Below are 25,246 nucleotides of genomic sequence, written 5' to 3' on the forward strand. Positions count from 1 at the left end.
GCAATAGGGTCAGTTTACTCTTCGTGAATAATATTAGACTAATCTAATATAGAATAAAGAATATAAGAATAAAGAATAAATAAAGAATAAGAATTAATCTAAGAATAAAGAATCTAATAAAGATTCTTTATTCTTAATATATTGTTAAGATATTGTGTCTTCCTTACGCTTTCCCCAAGCCTAGGGAAACTAAGGTTCAAGTAAGAAATTTTGGCATTTTTGAGTTTCTCATTTCCTACAAGCAAACAGAATAATTATAGCATTTATTCTTGGGCATCAGTAAATACTATAACTTTTTTGGGAATATAGTATTTCAGGAAATACTATAGCTTTTTTACTAAGAGTAGGTTAGCTGAGAATAGAATAAGAATAAAGCAGGCTCATAACAATCAGTTTTATTCTTAGAAACGTACTTAATAAAACTATCAAAGTGCTTTGTTCACATGAGGCTAAATAGTATACTTTTTATATGTAAGAATTTTGCAAAACAGTAAACGTCGAACTATAAATCAACTGAAATAAACTATAAACTAGAACTGCTAGTGTTCGATGCAAAGATCAATAAATAAATAAATCATCTAAAGCTTTTACACTCTGTTATCCCTAACTTACTTTTGATCGTTAGACAGCTGGTCTCTTACTTTCACGATCGCGGAGGTTCGAGTGCATCCTCGCAGCGTTCTAGATAAGAGGCGATTTTCTGTTTCCACATTTATTTGTATGTATTCCCGGTTAAATTTTTGCTGATTTATCTTATTAAAAAGTTTAGTTTCTTCCGAAATGAAGGAAAAAATAAACAACAATAACAAAACAGCCTATTTGCATGTGCAAAAGATCTAGTTACTCTAAAATTGACCTATAGGGAAACATCATCAAAGTTCCAAAACGAACCCACTTCTTTCTTGGGAAAATTCAGAGCCCCGAAGTTACCAGAAGGCCACGAAGACCTGGTATTTCATCTACTAAAACAAAATAATGCTAACAATGTTCGTTTGAACATTATATTTAAATACCAGTTAAGATGAACTTGACTCATTACATCCGACTGACGCTCTGAAAAAAGAAGAGTAAGAGAGGGGGGGGGGGGGGCTATAAAATCCAGACTCTTTTCTGTTTCTCAGTTAAAGGGGCTCCTTTGGCCATTCCTGATTGAATTCAAAGTACTGTATTTCAATAAATCAGAGGGTGAAAAAATGGTCTAAATAAATCTACAGCTTAATTCCAGTTATAATAAAATAAGCAAAATAAAATGAAATAAACAAAGCGTATGAAGAATGTCCTGTAATTGTACTTAATTTAGTGGGTTGGCTCTGTTCTTGGCGACAGGTAACTTCAAGACAATAATAAATACCTATTGCAGCATTTAGTAAATACGCAGCTCATTATGTTAAATTTTGTGAAAGGTGAATGACATAATCGCAGATAATAAGTAAAAAATACATATTAATGGATTATCAACTGTCCAATTTTTATTTTTTTTTATAAATTGATTATATAATTTATTGCAAATTGTTAATTATTTATTGAAAATAATGATCTGATTATCGAAATTAAAATGAAAACTGATATAATACAAATAATTACACCAGTTAATACAATACTTTGATATCAATCAAATATATTGCCGTCTGCTGTCACACAAAGTCTGTTAATTTTTTTATAATAAAAAAGTTAACAGATTGAAAATAAAAACAAATCCTCCTCTTGGGAAAATCTTGCATGCACTATTGTTCAAATACGCTTATCTATAAAATTAATACAGAATTGTCTTAGTACGTACACCAGCGATTAACCAGCCTTCTGTTAACTGATGCACAATTTTAACCAATGAAGAATATAAGAAGGATCAACATATTTTAAACCAGTAGATCGAACAGAATCAGGTGCGTAACCTTCAACACGAAGGCTTGTTATCATCCCACTGATGTTATTGAGCTAGTATCAGATGAACATGCGATCGATCTGGGTGTTAGGTTAACAGCATCTCGGAATCCGTTGACAATGTACTTGCAGTAAATTTAATAATTATTATTGACCTGGAAAAAATTGACGTTAGATAGTCCGGAATTATTATATAATCCTTAGATAACAATTTTAAGTGTACATATTCCATATCTACACCCAGTACCATTTCTTGATCCAAGTCTGATTTCTGTGCACTGTAATATCATGGAAGTATTTTTTTTTCTCTGATATTGTAGAAGAGTATTTTGGAAGTATGTAAAACCAGATTTACTGTTCTAAAATTATAGCAATGTTCAACATTTCTTCATTTCGGAATGGGAAGAAAGACGCTTTTTAGATTGTTGTTTTTTAATTCAAATGAATTGTAAAAATGTTCACTGCATCAGAGGCTTCTAAAGCTAATTAATGCCAAATAATTAGGCCGGTTTGCCTATTCTGAGGGACGAAAAATCCGAGTTTCCGGGAGAAAAACCCTTCACCACCGTATGAGACTGGATAACTCACCTTTAGTCGAGATAAGGTTTGTACGTCATAGATACGAATCGAAACCACATCTTTTCGACCAAGGGGCTTCGTCTATACCGACTGAGTTACGGAGGCTCTCTACACTAGATTGCATACATCTAAGAAATGCATATTTTTAAGTGGATATTTCTTTCCAAATGACCTCTTTTATTTTTATCAGATACAAAATAATTAATATCGAATAAAGTGATAAAGAAAATCATTTTGGTGTAGTGAGTGTGTAAATTAAGTTATTTTAAATGTTTTTGAGATTTTTTTTTTTTTTTTTTTGTAAAATATATTTCGAAAAAAGTTATCTGTAAATGACGCTATTATTGGCTTCTGGGGAATAGTTCATTATTAAAATTTGAGGATGCTCCTTGATTCGAGGAAGGGCATATCGAGAAAGCTGCAATTACGGGAAAAGTAATTAAGAATTAAGGTGAGTGTATTATGCCTGCTGTTAATCGTGTGTGTGTGTGTGTGTGTGTGTGTGTGTGTTCTCTGGCCGGTTTGCCTGTTTTGTGTTATGAAAAAATCTGTGTTGCAAGAAGGAAAACCCTGCAGCCTCTGTATGGGACCATGTAGTTCAAAATCCAATTATTGATCCAATCACTGATCTTAATATTTCAAAATATTAGATGTTGACATATTTTTTTTAAATATGTGTGATGTGAAACGGGGAAAGGGAATACAAACCACAATGACAATTTCATAACATGAAGGTGGAAGCTAAAAAAAAAGTGATTGAAAATGTAGCATTAAGAATGACTCACCATGGATTACATTTGCTACAAAGCAGCCTGTTCGTTGGAAAAACCTCAGTAGTTAAGAAATAAAAGTGTCAAGTGCGAGAATAACTTCCAATACAAGTCAGTGTTCTTGTTGCAGATTCTTCTTTGTACGATTAAGGAAAAAATCATAAATAATTTAAATTTAAGGCATGCTTAGAATATAATACACTTCAACACACACACACACACACACACACACACACACACACACACACACACACACACACACACACACACACCACACATTTATTTAGTGACTCCTCTGTTGGGCACAGCAGCACAAGAAACGTTAGCTTCACTTCACTTCATACATTTCTTCGGTTTTTGTCACATCGCCTTTATTTGTTGCCTGCAGTGTTGTGAACCAAGAATAAAGAAAACTATTCCCTTTCTAAGATTTAAAATATTAAATGTCGCTTGCAGAGTCGAGATAAAGGTTCGAAGCAAGGAACTCATGCTTTAGCCCTTTCAAAATGGGGATTAGTTGTTTTTGTGCTCGAGTCGATATAGCATTAAATGACGAGGAACAAACTGTAAATGAAAGAAAACTGTAGTTCAGTGTTTGAGAAAATGAAACTAAAGCTTCTGTAAATAATTATTATTCAACTTAGTTTGTCAGTATTATCGAAGGACGATATTAGAAAGCGCTGGAAAGAAGACGTGAGTTCACTGCAAACGCTGACCCGTTGATAAATTTGGTTACCGGTCGTCATAAAGAGTAGTAAAGTTATTGTAATGTGTCTGGATAAAACTATGGAATTCACAATATAACCCTAACGGAAAATATTAAAATAACCTAAGTTTTTTTTTTTTAATTTTTAGATAAAGGTGCGGGCGAGATTAATAGTTAGTCAAAACACAAAAGTGAGTTGAAGACTAACGTATTGACTATCAAAGAGCTGGCTGATCTTATCTCGTCTCGAATGGCTGAGCTGAACATCTTTTCGAGATGTTAACTAATATTCAGAGGACAAAGGAAAGAAAGGGGAAAAAAATAAAATAATGTGATTACTTGTTTGAAATGCGAAAAAAATTGTTCAAAATAATGAGCGTGTCCGCATTGCGGAGGGGAAAATAAATATTCAGTAGTTGATATTAAATGGATAAGAATCCTATATTGTTATATAGCCAGTAAGTGAAACTCAAGATCGGTAACTACGATCTATGAGTTTCAATGCCAAAAAACTATCGGCGAAGGCAATTCGAAGAAAAGGTGGAGCAAGATCCCTCACTATTCTTGATATTCTCTCATAATGTAAAACACAGCTCCTAGGAGATGTAATACTGTCATTACATTATGAGGGGAGGTCACTACCCAGACCGGTTTCAACCTTTTTTGAGGTCTCATCAGTGAGTAGGTAGACCTGGAAAATATCAAAGCTTAGTGAAAAGAACTTACATACCTTCACTATACGAATGCCATAAAGGTGTGCTTGTATTTTGTAATTAAAATAAAAAGCCAAAAGGCTAGTTTTGGCTTTTTATTTTGCTTTGCTTCGAATTGCCTTCGCCGATAGTTTTTCGGCATTGAAACTCATAGATCGTAGTTATCGATCTTGAGTTTCACTTACTGGCTATATAACAATATAGGATTCTTATCCATTTAATATCTATTCAATTGCCAGAAAACTAGCCTTTTGGCTTTTTATTTTAATTCAGTAGTTGAGTTAACATTTATGGCAGCAATTTTCATCAACAATACAAATATTGATAAAAACTGCTGGAAAGAATTGTTAGTGTCGGCTAAATTCAAAGAAACTATTACCAACTGAGACTACATTAAGAATGTTAGTAAGTCGATCAATCAATCAATAAAAATAAAAGTATAAGAATAACTGTAACTCAGATTAGGCTCTTACACTGCTGAGTAAAGAATCGCATATATAGATGAAACAAATAATTACTTTGTTGTAGACAGACCATCATTTAACTTTACATATGAAATTATTAGTTTCATTCGGTCATTTTAATGTGAAATGTATAAATAAAAATAACTTTTTTTTTTAATTTCATTACTTAATGTTGTGTGATTATTTACTGTCAAAGTTAGAATAAAATAAAGCTAACTGCCTTATTTTATGGAATTGCCTTGAAGTTAATTGAGTGAGTGAGCCCTAGACTCACACGTGGATTCAATAATATCATAACCTTTGTCAGTAGCAGGCAGTATTAGATTCAAGGTTCGTCCATAATGTTAATTTTTTTCTTTTTCCAAAAACGTAAAACTAAATTATGAATTTAAATTGTCACTGCAAACTTTTTATAAGATAAAGTCCTAAACAGATATTTAACAGAGTATAAAATATTAAGCATATTCGCAGCGCTTGCGTAACTTTTCTGTTGTACTATATACTTTTCTGTTGTACTAGAGCACAAATAAGTCGTATAAGCTGAAAACAGAAATGAGGTATAATACAAAAAATATAATGTTACGAGAGCATTATGATCATATACAGTGTATTGGGGCGAAAGAGAAGCATCAACAAAAATATAATTTCTTGTCGGGTATAACATACTTTGTAACTAAGTGAAAGTACATCCTACAGTTATTACCATTCTTAATAAAAGCTCTTGAATTCAGTATATCATATAAACGATGTCGGCAAAAAATGATGTTGCATATATCGACTTTGCACTTTATGTAATATTAACAGCCAAAAGTAAGTATCATGTTGTACTAATAAATATATATAAGTGTGTGTGTGTATATATACAGGGTGTTCGGGATAAATTTGACATATTTATAATTAATTATATTTTTCCGTAAGTTACATGTATTAACACACACTTCTCTTCATTTAAAAGTTTGGACCCTTCTTCATTCATATACAAGATGTCAGAAAGGATGGATAGCTGGAACCCACCTGAATCATGGAAGAGAATAACTTGTATCATGATGATTCGTGCCCGCCATCAAAATAAGGATATTACGACTGCTGCCCAATGCTCCCTGAATACAGTAAAAACAATCAGGCATGAACTAGAGACTTGCAATGGTGACTACGAGGATGTAGCAAGAAGAAAGATCCCTAGCAGACGATCTGATTGCGTTCGTACAGCAGAATTCCTCGCAAATCTGCAGGAACAGGTGTTGAAGAACCCTGGCATTGGAATTCGGGCTTTGTTCGTGGAGTTGCTAACTGTAGTCAAGCCCTGGATAACAAGGGTAGCCAATGGTAGGCCGTATGTATGGCAGCAGGATTCGGCCTCTTGCCACACCTCTGGGAAAAGTCAAAAATGGTTGTCTGAAAATTTCTACGACTTCACCAGTCCAAATGTTTGGCCTCCAAACTCCCCAGACCTTAACCCCATGGATTATTTTGTATGGGGCGCAGTTGAAAAAGACACCAATCGCACTTCCAGTAATACAAAAGCCCAGTTAATGGATAAAATTAAAACAGTTTTTGCGGCCCTTCCCAGGGAGACTGTAGCATCAGCTTGTTCGAGGTTCCGAAGCAGAATTGAAGCTGTGATCGATGCTAATGGTGGTTATTTTGAGTAAATCTTGTTGATAGTATTGTAATTAACTCTGCCTGTAATGTTTTTTTGTCAATTCATTAAATTTAATAGATACAAAGAAGATTTTCTTTTTCCTTACGAAACTGTCAAATTTATCCCGAACACCCTGTATATATATATACTTACTTTATATTATGGGAAAAAAAATAGGAGCTAAAGTTCAAAATCCGAAACTAATGAAATCATTTATGAACACCTTAATTCTCAAAATAATAAACTAAAATATTTTCAACTTATATATACTATATCTTTTGTTATAATCGATCACGGTGTCCTCTGGGAGAATAATGATGGCAGCGTGATTAATTTTCAATCATCTGCTTTTAGCCAAAATTTTCGTAATACCCCTCAGGTGTTAAAGAATAGACTGACGTTCGCCTTCGCTGTAGCAATGGTCAGACAGCATTTCACTACATCTGTGGAAATAGGGAAACCGGCCCGCGTTCAAGGGCCGGTTTCCCTATTTACAGAAAGAATGACGCCAGTATAAGGAGAAGGAAAAAATCCTACAGAATCTATCTAAGACACACTAGCTTAATATGTTTGCAAAACATCCAATAAGGTCACTTCTCAATGCAGATGGAATTCGAACTCAAATGGGAGGGGAAAGCGCTATTCACAATAATATACGATAATACTGACCATATTTGGTTGTTTCTCATGTACACTGATTTCTATTGCTTCTATATTTTAGGTTGAGAAATGAGTAATAAAGCTGTCTCGCGTTTGATTACTCTTACTAGGAACAGGTCTTCCATGTTTTCTATTAGATAATGTTCATTTCAATCGGTGCCGTCCTTTACTTAAGGTAAGAGATCTTATCTTGATAGTTTCAGTGCTTTTCAAGCACGCCAAAAGCAATGATATCAACTGCTACGTGTTTTGTCAAGTTGTGGGAAGGAAAATTCTAAATTGTCATAAAGACAAAAACCCATTTCTCTGTAAAAAATGCCTTAGACATTTTTTAAAAGTTCCTCATAAATATTGTTGATAATCTGGTTATAGTTATAACTAGTGCCACGTGGAAAACTGATTATGCCATGGAAACGACATCAGATAATACAATGCAGTTAAAATTCACCGCATTGTATTATCCATTACTGAATTTGATTTTGCTGAAAAATCACTAAATGCGCATATCGAAGTGTGACTCGAACAGAAGTGTTATCTTCAAGTGACACACGCACACACACACACACACCTCAATAACTTACACTCAGAGTTCTGCAACTTGAATGCATATTCTCTAATGCATGTCAGAAATATACAAAAGATCCTGAAAGCATTCCAGTCCCTGATGCTAGACTCATCACAAGATATTAGACACATCCGGCAAAATGGCAAGGTTTAGCAGCATTTAAAGAAACAGCTACACCGATTCCAAGGAAGAAAAAAAAACCTAATAATCAGAATGGGACGCTGAGCAACTGAAAGTGGAGACAATTATTGATGGGCGATATTATTATATTCGAAGAAAGGAGAGATGGTAATATTAAATATTTCAATTTTAAGGTTGTAATAAACTTTTAATGTGGTTAGTTCTCTAATTGTTTTCTGTTCCTCTGTGACTTCGAAGAAACCGATTTTTGAATGAAACATATATGCATGTATAGTATTTGTAAAACAACTGAGGAAATGTTTTGGTGTTGCAACTAATCCTTGATTGTTTTACAAATAGGAACCGGTGTTGCTAATAAGCAGAGCTAGTGGGCTTAGCATGGAACTTCTCCCATATTCATACTCGCCTCCAAACTGGTTTCACCATAAGGTGAAAGAATATATTATTTTATTTATTTATTTATTTTTACTGCATATTGCTGGACCATAGTTCAGATCTTATTTTGGGAAGAAGAAGATCTTATTAGAGTAGCGATGCGAAATTCACTGACTCATGATAATATATTTATGATAATATATAATTTTAGCTGACTTCTTTGAAATGGAATGAAATAGCTCAAAGATATACTGACCGAAGAACATAACCAACATCTTATATATCAACCATTAAATAAACAAATTACTTTATGAAACCCAATGTTTTGCTAGTATTGGTAAAGTAACCGGACTTTATTTCTCGACATGTATCAAATAAGGTCCGCTAAAATGTATACTGTTATTAATGGATTTGATTTCGTAAATCACTGAAGTGTCACGCTTTTTGGCTATAAAATCTCGCTGTGCATCTGTGTTGCTTATCACTCAACAGTCACAAATACGACCTTAGAGTTTAGTAAATGCACCTAGAAAAAATTTATTATCATCATCTGGTCACTGTAACTTAGGTCAAGAAATATTCTTCTTTCCAGAAGAAACCATTTTTAACGCCAATCGCGTGCCCACGAAAGGATGGAAAACTCTAGTACTTTTCACTAAATGGCAACACTAAGGACTAAATCCAGAAACAAACATGAAACTTTTTTTGTTTTCAAGTTGCTCCAGGTTTCAAATAAGTAGCGTTATAGTCTCATGCTGAACAATAAAAATCATTTACAACCTAAAGGCATTTCACAAACGTGAATTCCACATTGAGATTCGAACCCATAGCCAGGTGACTGAAGAGCGAAGACATTATTCGGTCACAGAGACTGACTGGTTGCTTGATGTTACTTGAAAATGAGTGTTTTTAATGTTCATTATTACCCGAATTCCACATGTGTTTTATTCATTAAATGAAATGAATAAATGTAGTAGAACTTCTTACGATATTTAACTGCTACTTCAGCCCTGTTTAGCTGCAACAGTAAATATTCTAGTTAACTTAAGATTTATTTACAACAGACTTTGAAAGTAGCAAAATATATATTATGTTTATATATAATATAATATATATATATTATATATATATATATATAAAAATATATATAAATACAAAATATTGCAATACAAAATATATATAAAAATATATATATATTTTGTATTGCAAGCATTCCAATAGCGTGTGGTGTGAGTCCTCTTCTGCTTAATCACTTTCCACACTTCCTGACATGCGCTTCACAACCTGGGTATTTTGGATTATTCTTTCTTCGACTTGAATACTTGTTCATGTATCATATTGTCGGTTTACTTCGAGTTCAAGTTTGATCCAAAGTTCTAGTTCAAGCAAACTGTGACAGGACTTTTTTTTTTATCCGAAATCCCTGCATAATATTCGGTGCACAATTTTACGGAGAAGTATTGTCTATAATTACCACCGACACCATGATATGATATGATATATTCTGTTAATTAAAGTTCTCCAGAAAACAGCTTTACCCAAACATACTTATCTAATTTTCAGATAATTATGTTCATCTGATAACCACTGTTCACGTGGATATCGCGATGTGTGTTATTCCACATCACAGCGTTCCCATGGTTTACTTTGCGCATGGGCCGTGTGTAAAAGTTTTTATATAAATTGACCTGCACTCTTGGGATAGGGGGAGGGGGATGGATTATGGTTCGCTTGCACACAACAGCCCTTCCATGTAAAACGAAGAAGCTATGGAATTGTGTTCCGGAAACTGTTGCTTGAATTTCTTTTAACCACCGCGCTTCTATATCTTAATGATGTGATTATTGCTGCTCTAATTCTGCTGCAATCGTACAAATTAATTGATGATTCATATGCCAATCTATTGTAACAGCTCTCTGGAAGTCGTTTCATTGTACTCATTTAGTATGCAATATTTCGTCTTTATATTTTGTTGAGCAGCATGGTTTGTCACTGGTAGGAAATATTTGAGAAAATGGAGATATTGGAGTCATTTTTGGAATATAGGAATGATCAAAAAAAAAAAATGTAAGACCATCGTAATTTTACTGGAATCAAATATATGCTAAGAAAACTATAGGTCAATATTGTTTTATGAATGTACAGGAGAGGAAGCAAGATTTATTTTTCGCAAAAAAAGGGGTCTTTTTAAAAACTCTGAAAACCACTGGAGTATAATGTTCATAAATCTAAAACAGTAATTCATTTAATTATGTCCTAGAACAAAGGCTGAACAGGCACGGGCTACCGTTATCATAATATGTAAAAGCATAATTGTTACTGTTGCGGCGAGATATCTAATTATTATTAATTATTTATTGCATGTTGTTATGATGACTGCTTATAAAAAGTTATTTCATATACAACATATTTTTATGATATATAAAAAATTATTTACAATTTATATGGTTCATATACCTGCTTTTTACACCATCTAACAGTCATAAAATGTTCATAATAGTGTAAAGATTTCATACGCATTTTATAGGCTACTAACAGTGCATGGCTTAATATGTCTTGTCATTGTCCAACAAATCAACATTACTACCATCACATTTTGGTATCATTATACCAAAAGTTCTAATTACTAGAAAATATAAAATGTCTTAAACACTGGAAGTCGAAGATTAGCTATCCTTGTACTGTATAATACATCAAGAGACAAGCAATATAAAATGGAAGAAAAATCTCTGCCAAAAGCTGGCGCACAAGCTCGATGTTTCTGGAAGAAAAATCGATACCGTACAAAGTCGTCAATAACGACTTATTGTATTTTCCATTAATCTTGAGTGTAGACAAATCAATTACTAGGAAATACGATGGTGGTTGGTTGCAAACAGAAAGAAAAAACAGGAAGCGACATAAATAAGTTAGTCAGTAGACCATGTATAATTACAAAAGTGAGCGAAAAAGAAAGTGGAGAAATGTCATATAAAATATGTTACTTAATTGCACGCTTTGGATGTGAAAAATATTTAATATATTAAAAGGAGAGAGAAGAAACTTTAAATCTTGAAACTGTTTATTTTTGATCGAAGTGGCTAAAATATATGCAAAACAGCTTGAAAACTGTGAGGGAAAATCTAATTTTAAAATGGATTAAAGAGGATTTATTATCGAAAACAGTTGCACTTTCTGAAAGAATGTGAAAAGGTGAATACAGAAAATGAACAGTTTTTATTTTCTACTCTAAATGGAACAAGAAATTGTATGATTATTGATATTATTTCAAAAGAAATCGCAAAGATTTCAAATCTTAACTGAAACTGAAACCTTTAAAAAATTCTCAGTTTCTGTTTTCCTATTTCTTAATAAAGACGCTTCAACAGTCAATGCTAGTTTCATTAAGGTCTGCCAATAAATCGCAAATTTTTGACAGCTTGAAATTTGTAAATGATTTGATGTTGTACGTCTCACGCCTTTCTGTAATAATTCGATTTATATAATTCGAATTAAATAATAGTCCATTTATTCGATAGCCTTTCAAATAAATGCCCCATATCTGAACAGGATTATTGATGAAAAAGCAGTAAAAGTGTTCATCTTATATTAACCCTAACATTTCAGGAAAGAGGAGCTAGGTCTCTCTTTTCCTGATTCTCTTCTTCTGCTATAAGGGTGCACACACACATATGCACATTTAAAAAATATATATATATATCCGTGATCCTGACTTGCACTTATATTTAAAACTGTTCAAATGTTGTTATTTTTTTAAAATAAAGTTAAGGCACTTTACCCTTTTGCTCAGTTAGTATACGAACGATATTTTTTTACCTTCATGGAATAGAATGACATCGGATGATGGGAAAAGAGTTAAAACTTAGATGCAATTAATACAAATCTAACACACGCCTTTTGTAAATGACATTGGGAAAAAACAGCAAAAAATGATTGATATCAAGTTACTTTATGACTAATTGATATTTTAATGATCAATGAATAACAATGAAAATCTCAAGAGCCACTGCGAATCTGTAAAAAACTTGAAGCCATGATTCTCATTTTTACCAAATAGTTTTAAAGGTAATAAATAAACAAACAAACAGATAAATAATATATATTTGAAATTTCGCATTCATCATCTTAAAACCACCGTCTTCAAAATACTTGACTTCGTTGAGTTCATTTTGTTTTCATACAAAAATATTGAATAACAATAACGGAGGAACTTGCTCTTGTCATCTCACGCACATCAAAGCAGATAATGCTTCTTCGTGAGAGCATGTTCACATGCTGAACAAAATGTTGTATGCCTTTCTTCCATTTGTTTTGTGCATACTTCTTCGGAAAGTTTAATGATATTTCTTGTGCCAAATCGCGTGTCGTCACAAAGAGAAGTTCGGCAACCTTCAGTATATACCGAAATGTTTCGAATCATCAGATAAAATAAATCTAAATCTGGATTTCCCAACACATTTCGAGAAGAATCTTAAACGAATCCGGCACTTGAAGAAAGATATAATGATAAGTTTCTTTCTTAGAAGAGTGTAAAAAAAATATAGATAGATAAATGAATGAATAACAGATTTTTGGTTTTAGACATTCTTGTTTCTCTGCATTAACGCCTTTTCTCTGGGAAGTGGCGACAAAGCAACAGGAAAGGTTAAGTGGTACGAAATGAAATATATATAACTATAAATATAAACACATAAATATATACGTATTTGCTTTTCTTCTTTAATAACGAGAACTAAATGTAGTGGTCAAAAACAGCATTAAATCAATTATTCCCTTATAAAGAAAATACTAATGAGGATTTTAAAGTAAAAAATAAAATATCTACTTCTCTTGCTTCTATATAGTCTTGTTAACTAAACCACTTTGAAACATGCATATCGAAAACTAAAATGAACAACAAAAAAGTAGAATTACAAAAAAAAGTGTGCTTAAGCTGGAATTCAAAATAGCGTATCAACACAAGCAGATTTTCAAGATGAGGAAAGAAATGTGCTAACCCAAATGTAGATGAGTAACAATGGTCACGAGATCATTAATTCATACATTTCCAAAATACTTCTGTTAAACTAAATGCAAATTCGAATGCAATTAACGCTTGTTTATCTGTCTCCTCTTTTGACCCTAGGGTAGCTAAATCAATGGACACACAAATAATCTTATTTCAGTCGTTAATTAATGTGACTATCACTATGTTAAAAACCGTAAAGAAATGAAGAGCATATGATGTCTTCAAGTTATTGTAACTTACAACTATTGGACTTAATTTCTTAAATTTCAACTACACTTATAATTTCTAATTAATATATATGCATGTATGTGTGTGTGTGTGTGTGTGTGTGTGTGTGTGTGTGTGTGTGTGTGTGTGTGTGTGTGTGTGTGTGTGTGTGTGTGTGTGTGTTGGTTTTATATTACAGTGCATAGGCTTCAGATTACAATGCTCGTGGCTCTACACACTAACACATAATAATTGTGTGAATTATACGATCGATTGTTTTAAGAATGCGGAGTTAAAAACCAGAGTTTCCGGAGAAAATCCATACTTTCTCGTGTCAGAGATCGACTAACTTGGAAATGCTTACAGGAAAAGTATACACAGAAACTACAATAAAATACATGAATGAAACCAACGCAAAATATGATATGAGCCAGCTGGTATGGAACGAAAATGGGCAAATCTATCATGTTAATCCATCTGATGATAAATGTATCAAATGGTAATAAATTAATTTAAATAATCTGGAAATGTTGAGAAACTTAAGATGTTCACATGACTCAGAGAACAGCTCAAGAAACAATTCCTAAGTCATTTTTATAAAAAAAAAAAAAAAACATTTCAACAACTGTTCAAGCTCGGAAGTGGGAATTGCTTGATCCGTTATTCATCAAGTGCTTCAAGGGTACTGGATAAGACAAGAATTATAGATTGTATATCACTCACTAGATTGTTAGTCATATTAATAGATAAACAATGGTAAAAATCCCGCATTGAATTCGCCATGATTACACGTAAAAATAACTAAAAAAAATTCCTCAGCAGAGTCGTATTTTCAGACGAAGCAAAATTCCATATTCAGAAATGTGGAATTGTTGGCGCAAGTTGTTGACTTTGAGATTCTAGTTTACCCACTGATATTTGGACTCTGAAAGAAATTGTAAGTGCATGCATCCATGCCATACATTCGCTTTCATTCTCCAAGGTAAATGCAATAGGGGAAGATGCAAAAAATAATACGTCTTTCTTTAAGGAACAAAAATAAGTATTATTTTTTATTCAAAGAAAAATTTTGAAACAATATTTTTGATATGTTAGAAAAATGATGTTCTTCCATAGCTTGAGTGAACCCCTGATATCGTTTATCAGTTAGATGGTATCCCTTGCCATTTTGGAAACTTGAATACTCATGTCTCATATAGGTAGCTGGGTAGTGGCTCGTAATTCCAAACTTTTACCATTAGATTTTTTTTTACTATTGGCTGACGTAAAGAGCAGGCGGACAAACATATTATCTACGGAAACATTGAAATATATGGCAAGTGCTAAGATAGATGTTTATGACTATCTACACTTGGAAATCACATTGAAGTTATTCTCGTAAAAAAAAAAAAAAAAAAAAAAAACTCTACATTTCTAAACTACTTCCCCAAATTTGTTATTTAGCGAATCTTAACTTTTTTTTTAAAAATGAATATTTGCGTCTAAACCAGCAACTGAGTGTTATTTTCTAAGCGTACAAATTAATGGTAATACACTCTGAGGATGTATTATTAATTTATTTTCTTTCACACAGGTGACGTCACTGTTTACTAAAAACGATGAAAGCAGTCTTCAAATAACAAAAATCACATCAAGTGCATTGGCATTAAGAGAATTATAATGATAAGAGAGTGGTGTCCTTCGTGTTGTTAATATTCTTTTACTCAGCCCACTACAGATTGTAATATTTACCCTGGGATTATATAAATAATCACGCATTCTATCATTTCTAAATACATTATTCGAGTACCATCGGGGCTAAGCGAGTTTTTGCTAAAGAATCTCGATTTGTCTTTTTTTCCCGCTTCATTCAAAGGTTTTGGAATTACAGTTCGGCAGAATTCCATTTCGAACATTAGTAACAGCTCTTTGTAACATCAGCAGCATTAGTAAGAGCTGTTATAAGAGCGAACGTTGGAAATGATGTGCATGTGATGGAATTTCTGTGTTGAAAATTCTTTTAGCTCGAAGTGATGCAGCCTTTAATAATAACAAAGCTTTTCTGACAGCAATTCATGTTTTTTTTTTCTCGATCAGTTGGTCTTTCGATTTTGAAACTCAAAAAAAGTAAAAAAAAAAGTGCAAATGATATTTGGATACTCACAAAGATGTTCTTCGTGTTGCTGAATGATATTTAAACATCTTTTGCTTTCTGCAAATCTTCGAATTAATCTTTTTTATTTTTTTAAAATGTATGATTTTATTTCAAACTGGCCATTCAGTTTGAAATACATTACAAATTTAAAATGTCAGTTAATTAAAACACTTAAATGAATTAATTTACCATTAACTTGAAACCCATTAAATTTGTAAAATTTCCTAAATGACACAAAAATTACGTTTATATGAAGAAAAAAAATCAAAACTTCGACATAATGACATGATCAGTTCAAAACGATAAGTAAATAATATGGGTGCAAAATACCTTTCAGACAGCGATAACAACCACGTTACATGCTGCATGGGGAGGGGCATAAATCCAGTTGTGTAGAATAATATAACAATTTTTTGTTTTGTTTTGATTTTTCATTTTTATTTATATTAACAGCCACACACAAGAGGTTACAGAACCTATAATGCAGCAGTGTAGTATGTATTGACAAGTGGTTAAGAAGAAAGAAGGAATATATTAAAATCAAAACTCGCTGGATTATCTTCATCCCAGTTGAGAAGGGTCTAGAGATCAATGTTTAACATTGTTTACAGAAGATCTTGAAAGTTGAATCATTTGAATATTACAATATTTCTGGAATAAAGAGGGCGTAGAAATGTCAAGCGCGACGTGTTTCTTCAAATCTCTCCATGGACCGTGTCTAAAGGCAGGTAAGATTAGCAAAGTCTGCTGTAGAATGAGAATGGCGGAATCCATATTGGTCATTATTAATTAATTGATGGTATCTGGCTGAGGAAGAAGCTTGTCTTCAGGAGATGTTGCCATTGTTCTATCAGAGAGAGAGAGAGAGAGAGAGAGAGAGAGAGATGGAAATATAATAGAGCAGAAGTTTTGCCCAACAGTCGTAGTGATGGGCCAAAAGGCTAAACTGCCATTTGAGCAGGAGACAAGTTTAATGGATTTGACTCTTAAAAGCATGCTTTGGATTTGACGATGGTTTTACTATAGTCGTTACGAAATGTAGTGCATGATGATAGAGAGAAAGAGAGAGAGAGAGAGAGAGAGAGAGAGAGAGAGAGAAGCAGGAGTTTTTAACTGGAACCATTGAATACGTTCCGAATTTTTGTCTTGGACTAATTTGACATATTTGTTGAGAACCAAAGAGCTTTGAAAGATTTTGAGTGACATGAGAAATAGAGGCAGTCCTTCAAGCTAGAATAATTTCTGTTATATGATCTCAGCAAGTGTTTGGATCAGGAGAGGGACCATAGAAAATAGGCACATGAATAGTGAAGGTCATCCCAAATGGCACAATGAGTAATACTACAAGGCTAAGATTGATTGGGAGAAGAAACTCGTGGAGAAGAAATTTAGAAGATATTTAAAACCAGGATAAGGTTAGAGTTACATCGATTATTGGCCAGTTGATCATGAAAGCCCTCGCAAGCATTACCAATAGGTTCAGTCCTTTGTCGACCGACCGACCGGCCTATGGAAACCGTTTTATGACTACACCCTCGAATGGAGGAGGTGCTGGCTTTCTAGTTAATTAATTACAGTGTGGAGAGCGCGCTTGGCTATGGTTATCACCGTAATGCATGTGTAAAGAAAGCGTGGGGACAAAAACCGGAGACCCTCCCCCTCCGGAGTGAAATATTGAAATATCCGCTTCGTGCTTCCAATAAGCAAGGCGATGAAAGTCTATTTAGAGATTAATTTGGCATTTCCTCTATCTACCGAAGATAAGTCTATAAGGTAGAAATACAGTGTTCGTCTCTCCAGATTTCAGTTTGTGGAAACAGGACATATCACAGGAAGGTGGAGTTGAAATGATTGAGAAAGGCTATACATTGTGCGTCACCAACCGATAATGGCTCATAATCATGAAACCCACAATGGGTGATTTAATTTACCATTTGACCAATAGATGGCGCTGGGTGTCCCCCAATATGCCTTTAGTTTTTATTGAGAGTCAATCGTAGATAATAATATCTACACTAACATATTTAAAGTTAAAGGAGCTTAAAGTATTTTTCAATTGTTGCGAACTTTTTTTTTGTTGTTAACACAATCGAGAAAAATAGTTTTTCTCGATTCTTTTTTGCAATGTATGGCACATATATAAATTTCCAGTTAAATGATATTACTGGAACTGGTATAAAAATAAACCAACTACAGCAAATATTTTCTTTTAATGTTTAAACTGTGATTTAGGGAGGGGGGGGGATGCAGAAAAAACTGAAGATCAAAATAATGGTTCGGAATTGATTATGGAACTTGCGACCTTGTGAATTTAAAATCCACTCTCTACTATATGATTTAATTTTATTTATTTAAATTAAGGGGATATTAAAATCCCACATTGTTTTAAAACCGAATAGTAAACTCAAAGATCGGAATCAAAGAGTTCTTATTCGGTTTTAAAACAATGAGGGATTTAATATCCCCTTAATTTAAATAATGTTTTACATCGCCGAAATGAAGCCTGTTGGCTCTTTACTTTAAATAATTAATTTTATTTATTTATTTATTTACTCTTTTTAAAGTAGCATAATATCATAGCTGTCAAATTTCTGAGAAATTTCTACCTCTATTCACGTCAAAGAACTTTTCCACACTCCTTCTTTTCATAATAAGTTTCCTTCTGGCGAATTCTTCTCACCTTCCCAAACATTCCTGATGATACTACGAAAACCATTTCCTTTTCCCTGACTGAAGTGCGATATTCTTCGCAGCACGTGCTCTTTATGTAGCCTGTTTTCGCTACTTCCTTTCTGTAGATGATCTCTTTACTTCTGTAAAATCTCTTTTGCAGCCGATGTTTCCAGAAACTTCCCACGCCTTACACTTCCGGTTATAGGACATATGCTGTTCAAGATTCTCTCTCTCTCTCTCTCCCTCCAAGTATACTGTAAGATCAATCGATTTAGCACAAATCTTTTTCTACGTTTTTGCTCGCTTCTAAAACTTTGCTACTTTGAACTGCTTTCATTTCAAATCAAAGGCTGTATTTTGTTGCTCTCTATCCTATTCGTTTATATAATTCTTTTGTTTTTTTCTTTCTCGTTGGTGCACAACCTTAGTGATAATATTAAAAATATTTTTACGGAATACCACTTATAAAAGGATAAGAAAACCGAGAGTATAGTCAGTTAAGTTTACCATTCAACATGGATTTTCATACTCTCCCCCAAACCCACAGCATCCCCCAAGTACTCAATAAGGCAAGGTACTGCTGTGCATTAGTAAAGAAATACGGCACAACCAGCAATGGAAATCATTTACTATTGACGATAAGCCAGTGTGTTTAATTTGTCGTGAGTCAGTGTTAGTATCAAAAGAATACAATATAAAACGACACTATGAGACAAAGCATGCGTCCAATTTTGATCACCTTCAAAACTTCGTGTGGACAAAGTGAACCGTCTCCAAGTTGATTTAAAATGCCAGTAGGGTATGTTTAAAAGGCAGAGGGGGAAGAGAACGAAGCGTGGGTCAAAGTAACTTATGTAATAGCTGAAAAATCAAAAGCCTTCTTGGACGGCGAGTTTGTGAAAGAGTGTCTCATCTCTGCTGCGGATATTCTGTGCCCAAATAATAAGGAAGTGTTTAAAAACCGAGTTTATCTGGGGTAACTGTAGCACGACGTGTCGAAGAACTTGCCAATAACATCGAAGGAACTTTGAAGGTCCTCCGAATTTACATCATATTCACTTGCTTTAGATGAGAGCCAGTGGCGCACCCAGGGTGGGGCCAAGGGGCCGACCCCCAAAAAAAAGAAAAAGGAAAAAAAACACTGGGAAATTTTCCAAAAATCTTTTCCTAATTAAAATTGTTTTTTTTTTTATTTATGTTGTGTCGTATCTTCTATTTCTATACTACTTATGAATTAGCAGTCACATAAGGTGGGAATACCCTATAGCTCTCGAGAATCACGGCCGCTGTGAAGGCAAATCGAACGAAGTAGTGCTCGGGCGGACCGAGCGCTACTTCGTTTACCCGAGCCGGACCAGAGGAGATCACCACGGGTATCATAAATTGGCGATCACTGCAGATGCTCAGTCACAGGTGGTATGCAATGCGTAGTGTCTATTCTCAAATCGTCTACTCAACTATCCCCCCCAAGATTAAATCTTGAGTGCGCTTCTCTTTCCCCCCCCCCTCGCAAGATTAAATCCTGAGTGTGCCACTGATGAGAGCACAGATGTGAAGGATACAGAACAACTGGCTAGCTTTGTCCACAATTCAGTGTGACATAAGAACTGCAAGCGCTCGTACCTGTGAAGGGAACGACGAAAGGCAATAATATTCTTGAAGCCGCCAAGAAAACGCTCCAGCGTTTCCTAAATGATGGTGCCCCTGCTATGGTGGGAAAGAACGAAGGGTTTGCGCTTCTACGAAAAAAAACGGAACTAGAAGGAAAAGATTTCGTCCATTACCACTGTTTAATCCACCAGGAGAATTTGTGCACGAAAACTATTGGACTTGAGAATGTCATGAAAGTTATTATGACTGTCGTCAACACTATTAGGGCAAGAGGATGAATCATCGTGAATTCCAAGAGTTTTTGACCAAAGAGTGCGAAGCATATCACCTCGATGTGGTTTATTAGAGTGATGTGCGTTGGTTGAGCAGAGGAAAGGTTCTTAAAAGAGTCTTTGACTTGAGAAGCGAAATACAGCAGGTTCATGCAAACCAAGGGGAATCCGATTGCGGAATTTAACGATTCGAAGTGAATGACCAAATGAATGACCTAAATACGCAGCTATAATCCAAAGATAAACTGGTGCACCATACTCTGTTTGATCACATCAAAGCTTTTGTGGTCAAGCTCAAACTTTGGGAGGCACAACTCGCAAAACAATACTTAACTCCTTTTCAGCTTCTTGCTGAGTCCAACTGTTCGTCTCTTGATGAATGTGCTACAAAATTAGCCATTTTGCGAAGTGAGTTCGAAGAGAGATTTAGTGATTTTCGTAACCAAACAGTCTTCTTTAGATTTATTTTCAATGCCAATTTGCAGTGTCAATGCTGCCGAAATGCCAGGCTCAGTACAAATGGAGCTGCTTGAACTTCAAAACAACTCTTCTTTAAGAGAAAAATTATTCAATGTGCCCTTGCTTGCATTTTACAAAGACTACATTTCTAAGGGCGTATTCCCTAATCTTTGCTGGCATGCTTTGAAGATGTGTGCTTTGTTAGGAAGCACATATATGAGTAGTTCTTCTCCAGAATGAAGCATGTGAAGTCCAAGACAAGAACTCAGATTACGGACCAACATCTCGAGAATACTCTGCCTTCCTATGACTTCCAACATTAATGCCAACATCGACAAGCTGGTCAAGGAAAAACATTGCCAAATTGCTCAATGACATTGTAAAAAAAGAATGTTTTCTTCATTAAATTATCTTTTTTCAAGTATTGATTGTATTTACTTATCATGAACCCGACTCTTATCTACGCTCTTAAAGCCGAGTTTGTTTATTTTTATAGGATTTTATGCAAAGTATCAAATGTACAGCGTTCCTTGTGAATCTGGAAAGCATCTTACAATTCTAAATACCGCAGTATATCTTAGTGGCCCGCGGACTTGATTGAAATTTTTAATGCGGCCGGCACTGTCTAAAAGGTTGAAGACCTCTGCTCTAGAGACTAAACATGGAAATTTTTGAAGCCACCAGGCCTCCAATACGCGTAGTGGTGGTCTCACACCGGGAATGGAATTCACCTTTTACATAAAGACATTCAAAAACCCTTCATCCAAGACGGGATGATCCGAACTAGCAGCCTAAAGAATACAGAGCAGATACGCTAACTATTCAGCTAATCAAACCAGCATACGAGTATTTGCATATACTGCTATAAAAGGCAAACAGATATACCACCTTCTCCTCCTAGAGTCAATTTTACACTTCTTGGAAAGAAGTGTATAACTGACAAGTGTATAATGGGCAAGGTGCATCGTGCCATGTAAAGAGTCGCGTACGCAAGTTTTTGACTCTTGGGTCAAAAACTTGCGTACGCGAGTTTTTGACTCAAGAGTGCGAAGGTCAAAAACTCAAATACGAGGCAAGGTGCATCGTGCCATGTAGAGTCCACAGAGCCCTGTAGCTGGTATAAATTGGAGGAATATGATGCCCTCAAGTCAGTGCAAATGGGTGAAATGGTTGCAAGAAGGGAACTGACAGAGTTTGAAAGAGGCATTGTGATAGGATGCCAAGTTGCAGAGCTATCTTTCGGCAAATAGTTTGCCCCGTAGGATTGCTGCAGTCATCGCAGCGGAAGGAGGTCCTACATCTTATTAAGGTGGGCGCCATTGTTGTTTGTTCCTGACACTATGGTGTCCGTTGACTTCTTTCCAAACAGTGTAGATCTGTATACTATCAGCTATAATAAACTCCCAAATGAAATCAAATCTATAACCTCAGAATATGCATTCGGAAAAAGATTGAGACTACCTCATGGGACTAAACAATGTTGACAATTACTTTAAACGTATAGTATAAAAGATCACTGGAACTCACATATCATATCCAATTAAGGTACCAATATACTAACTAGTTTCATTCACTTAGGAGACTAATATATTAACATGTACATCAAATCAAACCGTGTAAGGTGAGCCCTCATAGATGCGGTCACTGGACTCGCAGTGACTGTTTCGAGCTAATTATTTCTCTAGTAACTAGCATGGCTACGGCCCTTGGTAACACATAAATACACAAACTAACTTACTTTATCACTAAAACCAGTAACTTATTACAACTACGAAATCTATCCGAAATGTATTTTACTCTACTTGCATATATGAGAAAACTTTTTATTAACTATAACAAAATAAATAGCCAAAAATAAGTGTAAGTACCAACAGAAAATTACAGTAATACTTGAATTGTATTGTATAATACTGTACATTGAATTGTACAACTTGAATTGTATAATATAAATATCTTGTATTTTAGTTTGTAAAATTTTATTTTAGTTTGGGTAAACACTGGTTCTGTTCTCAATAAACAAATTGAATTTGCTCTTCAAAGTAGATGTAAACTTCATACATTTACGTAACGGATAAATATCTGTCTATAAAATAGGGGCCATCCCAGGTCAACAATCAGTGATACCATACTGAGATGGAAGTGCAAGGATTCAACTGCAAATGCTATCGCAGTGGACGACCTGTTACTCTCACTGAACGTGATCATAGGGTGCTATGAAGGATAATATGTAAAAACCGCCATTCCTCAGCCGACACGTTGAATGCAGAGTTCCGAGTATTGGTTGGAACACGAATCTGCGCAAAATATTCAGAAGAACCGAAGCTCGCAACATAGGTTTCCATGGTAAGACCGCAAAATGCAAACCCCACATTACCCTAACCCACTATGCAGAGTCGACAATGCAACAGTTTACTTTGTGGCGTTTCTAAGGAACTGACCACTGTCTCTTTCAATAAGGTAATACATTGTGTCATAAGGCTGCTGCTTTATGACACAATGAGGTCCTCCACAACAGTGGAGGAGCTCATTACATGTCTACAGGAAGATTGGTCCAAAATTCCCATGGATCCGTACACTTGTGTAAAGTATGCCTCGTAGGATTGCTGTAGTCATCGCAGCGGAAGGAGGTCCTACATCTTATTAAGGTGGGCGCCATTGTTGTTTGTTCCTGACACTATGGTGTCCGTTGACTCCTTTCCAAACAGTGTAGATCTGTATACTGTCAATAGCACGTGGAGAAGTTAATCAAATTCCAAAAATTCAGTTATTAGTGGCTTATTCATTCTTGGCGCTAGTAAGAGATTGCATTATCCAAAATCAAATGCAGGTATCAATCAATGGAAAAGTACCACCTCGCCAAGAAATGCCAGGACAACCAGAAGCTACAGTAAGGGATCAAAGGACCAAGCATGGAAATCGACAATGTAAACTAACCAGTGTAAAGAACATCGTCACCGTGCCTACCCAGAGTTGGAAATCTGTATATGGAGCAATGAATTCAGCTACACTCTTTTCTAATCGATGGGAGAATGTGTGTGTCAGATGCCAGAGAACTCCTTATGTTTGAGAGTGTACGATTCGAACTTTGGTGATGGGGTGTAATTATTTGGAGCTGTTTCTCCAGATGTGGATTCGGAACTTTGGTTATAGTGTCTGGTCATGCAACACTTTAAGATAATACAATTTTTCGTATTGTATCTGTTTTTCGAAACAGATCCAATTCAGATCATGTTCGCGTCATACGGTTAGAGGAAAATTACATGGAAAAAAACTTAGGTGGCTTGTACATAAACTCGATTTGAACGGCTGAAATAGGAACTACTCCATATGGAAGGAAATGGATTATTGAGTTTGGCTAGGACCAGAGTGTTCAACAATGCTACATTGTTCAATCGTCTTGTGGAAGCAACATTTTATCAAAATTCCCGAGTCATGTTATCACATAGCTTTGTGGTGGAAAGTGTGGAGATAGAGCCAAAGGAAGGCTGACAGATTATTGAGGGTATGCAATTTGGATTTATTTGAAATACCGATGGTTATTAAACATAGTGTAAATGAAATTCCTATAAATATATAGTTACTTTTATCCCTTAATATAAAAGAGAGAGGTTTGAAAATTGCATTTGAAAAAAAACAAAACAGTCAAAACAATCGGTTGAAGCATAAACAGCGGATATATTATGGCCTAAACAATTCTTCTTCTTCTTATTATTATTATTATTGCACCCTCCATGGAGCCGGCAGACTTATCATGGGAGGTTCATTCAACTGAAAGCATATTTATCATACCGATCTTAAAATCTTCGACACTCGTTGCATTAACAACACATTCTGGTAATGCGTTCCATTTAATGACAATTGTCCATGTAAAAAATCTACTCCTCACTCCCCCCTCCCCCCCCCGCGCTTCTTCACCACACTCTTACATAACTTCCAGAGATGGGACTGGTTCTTTCCCTCTCGCCTTCTACTCTTTTTATAATCCCCTCTAGATCCTGTTCTAATGTTTCCACATCACAATGAAAACCAGGCGACCAAATATAAGCACAGTAATCCAAGTGTGATCTGACCAGTTGGATTTAATTAATTATAGTTTTAAAAAGTGCATCAGTTTACGTGCTATCAATAAATGCAAATTGTTCACGAAAATTTTCCCTAAAGGTAGCATGATGTTCGTATTAAAATTTGTTATAAACTCTGAAAAACGAAAACTAATAAGAAGTTAAAAAAAAACATGGCCATTGAAAGAATTCATATGATTTTTTTCCTAGCTTGCTATCAGTTTTCTTGAAGAAAAATCTAACTCGTTGGAGCCAACCGTTCCATTTTCCACTGTCAGCTGCACACAACCTACAACGAAAAATGTTAATCGGTGCTCGAAATTCC

Source organism: Typopeltis vanoorti, chromosome 7, assembly GCF_054136105.1.
Source record: "Typopeltis vanoorti isolate ZY-2024b chromosome 7, IOZ_Tvanoo_1.0, whole genome shotgun sequence".
In the NCBI taxonomy this organism is placed as follows: domain Eukaryota; kingdom Metazoa; phylum Arthropoda; class Arachnida; order Uropygi; family Thelyphonidae; genus Typopeltis; species Typopeltis vanoorti.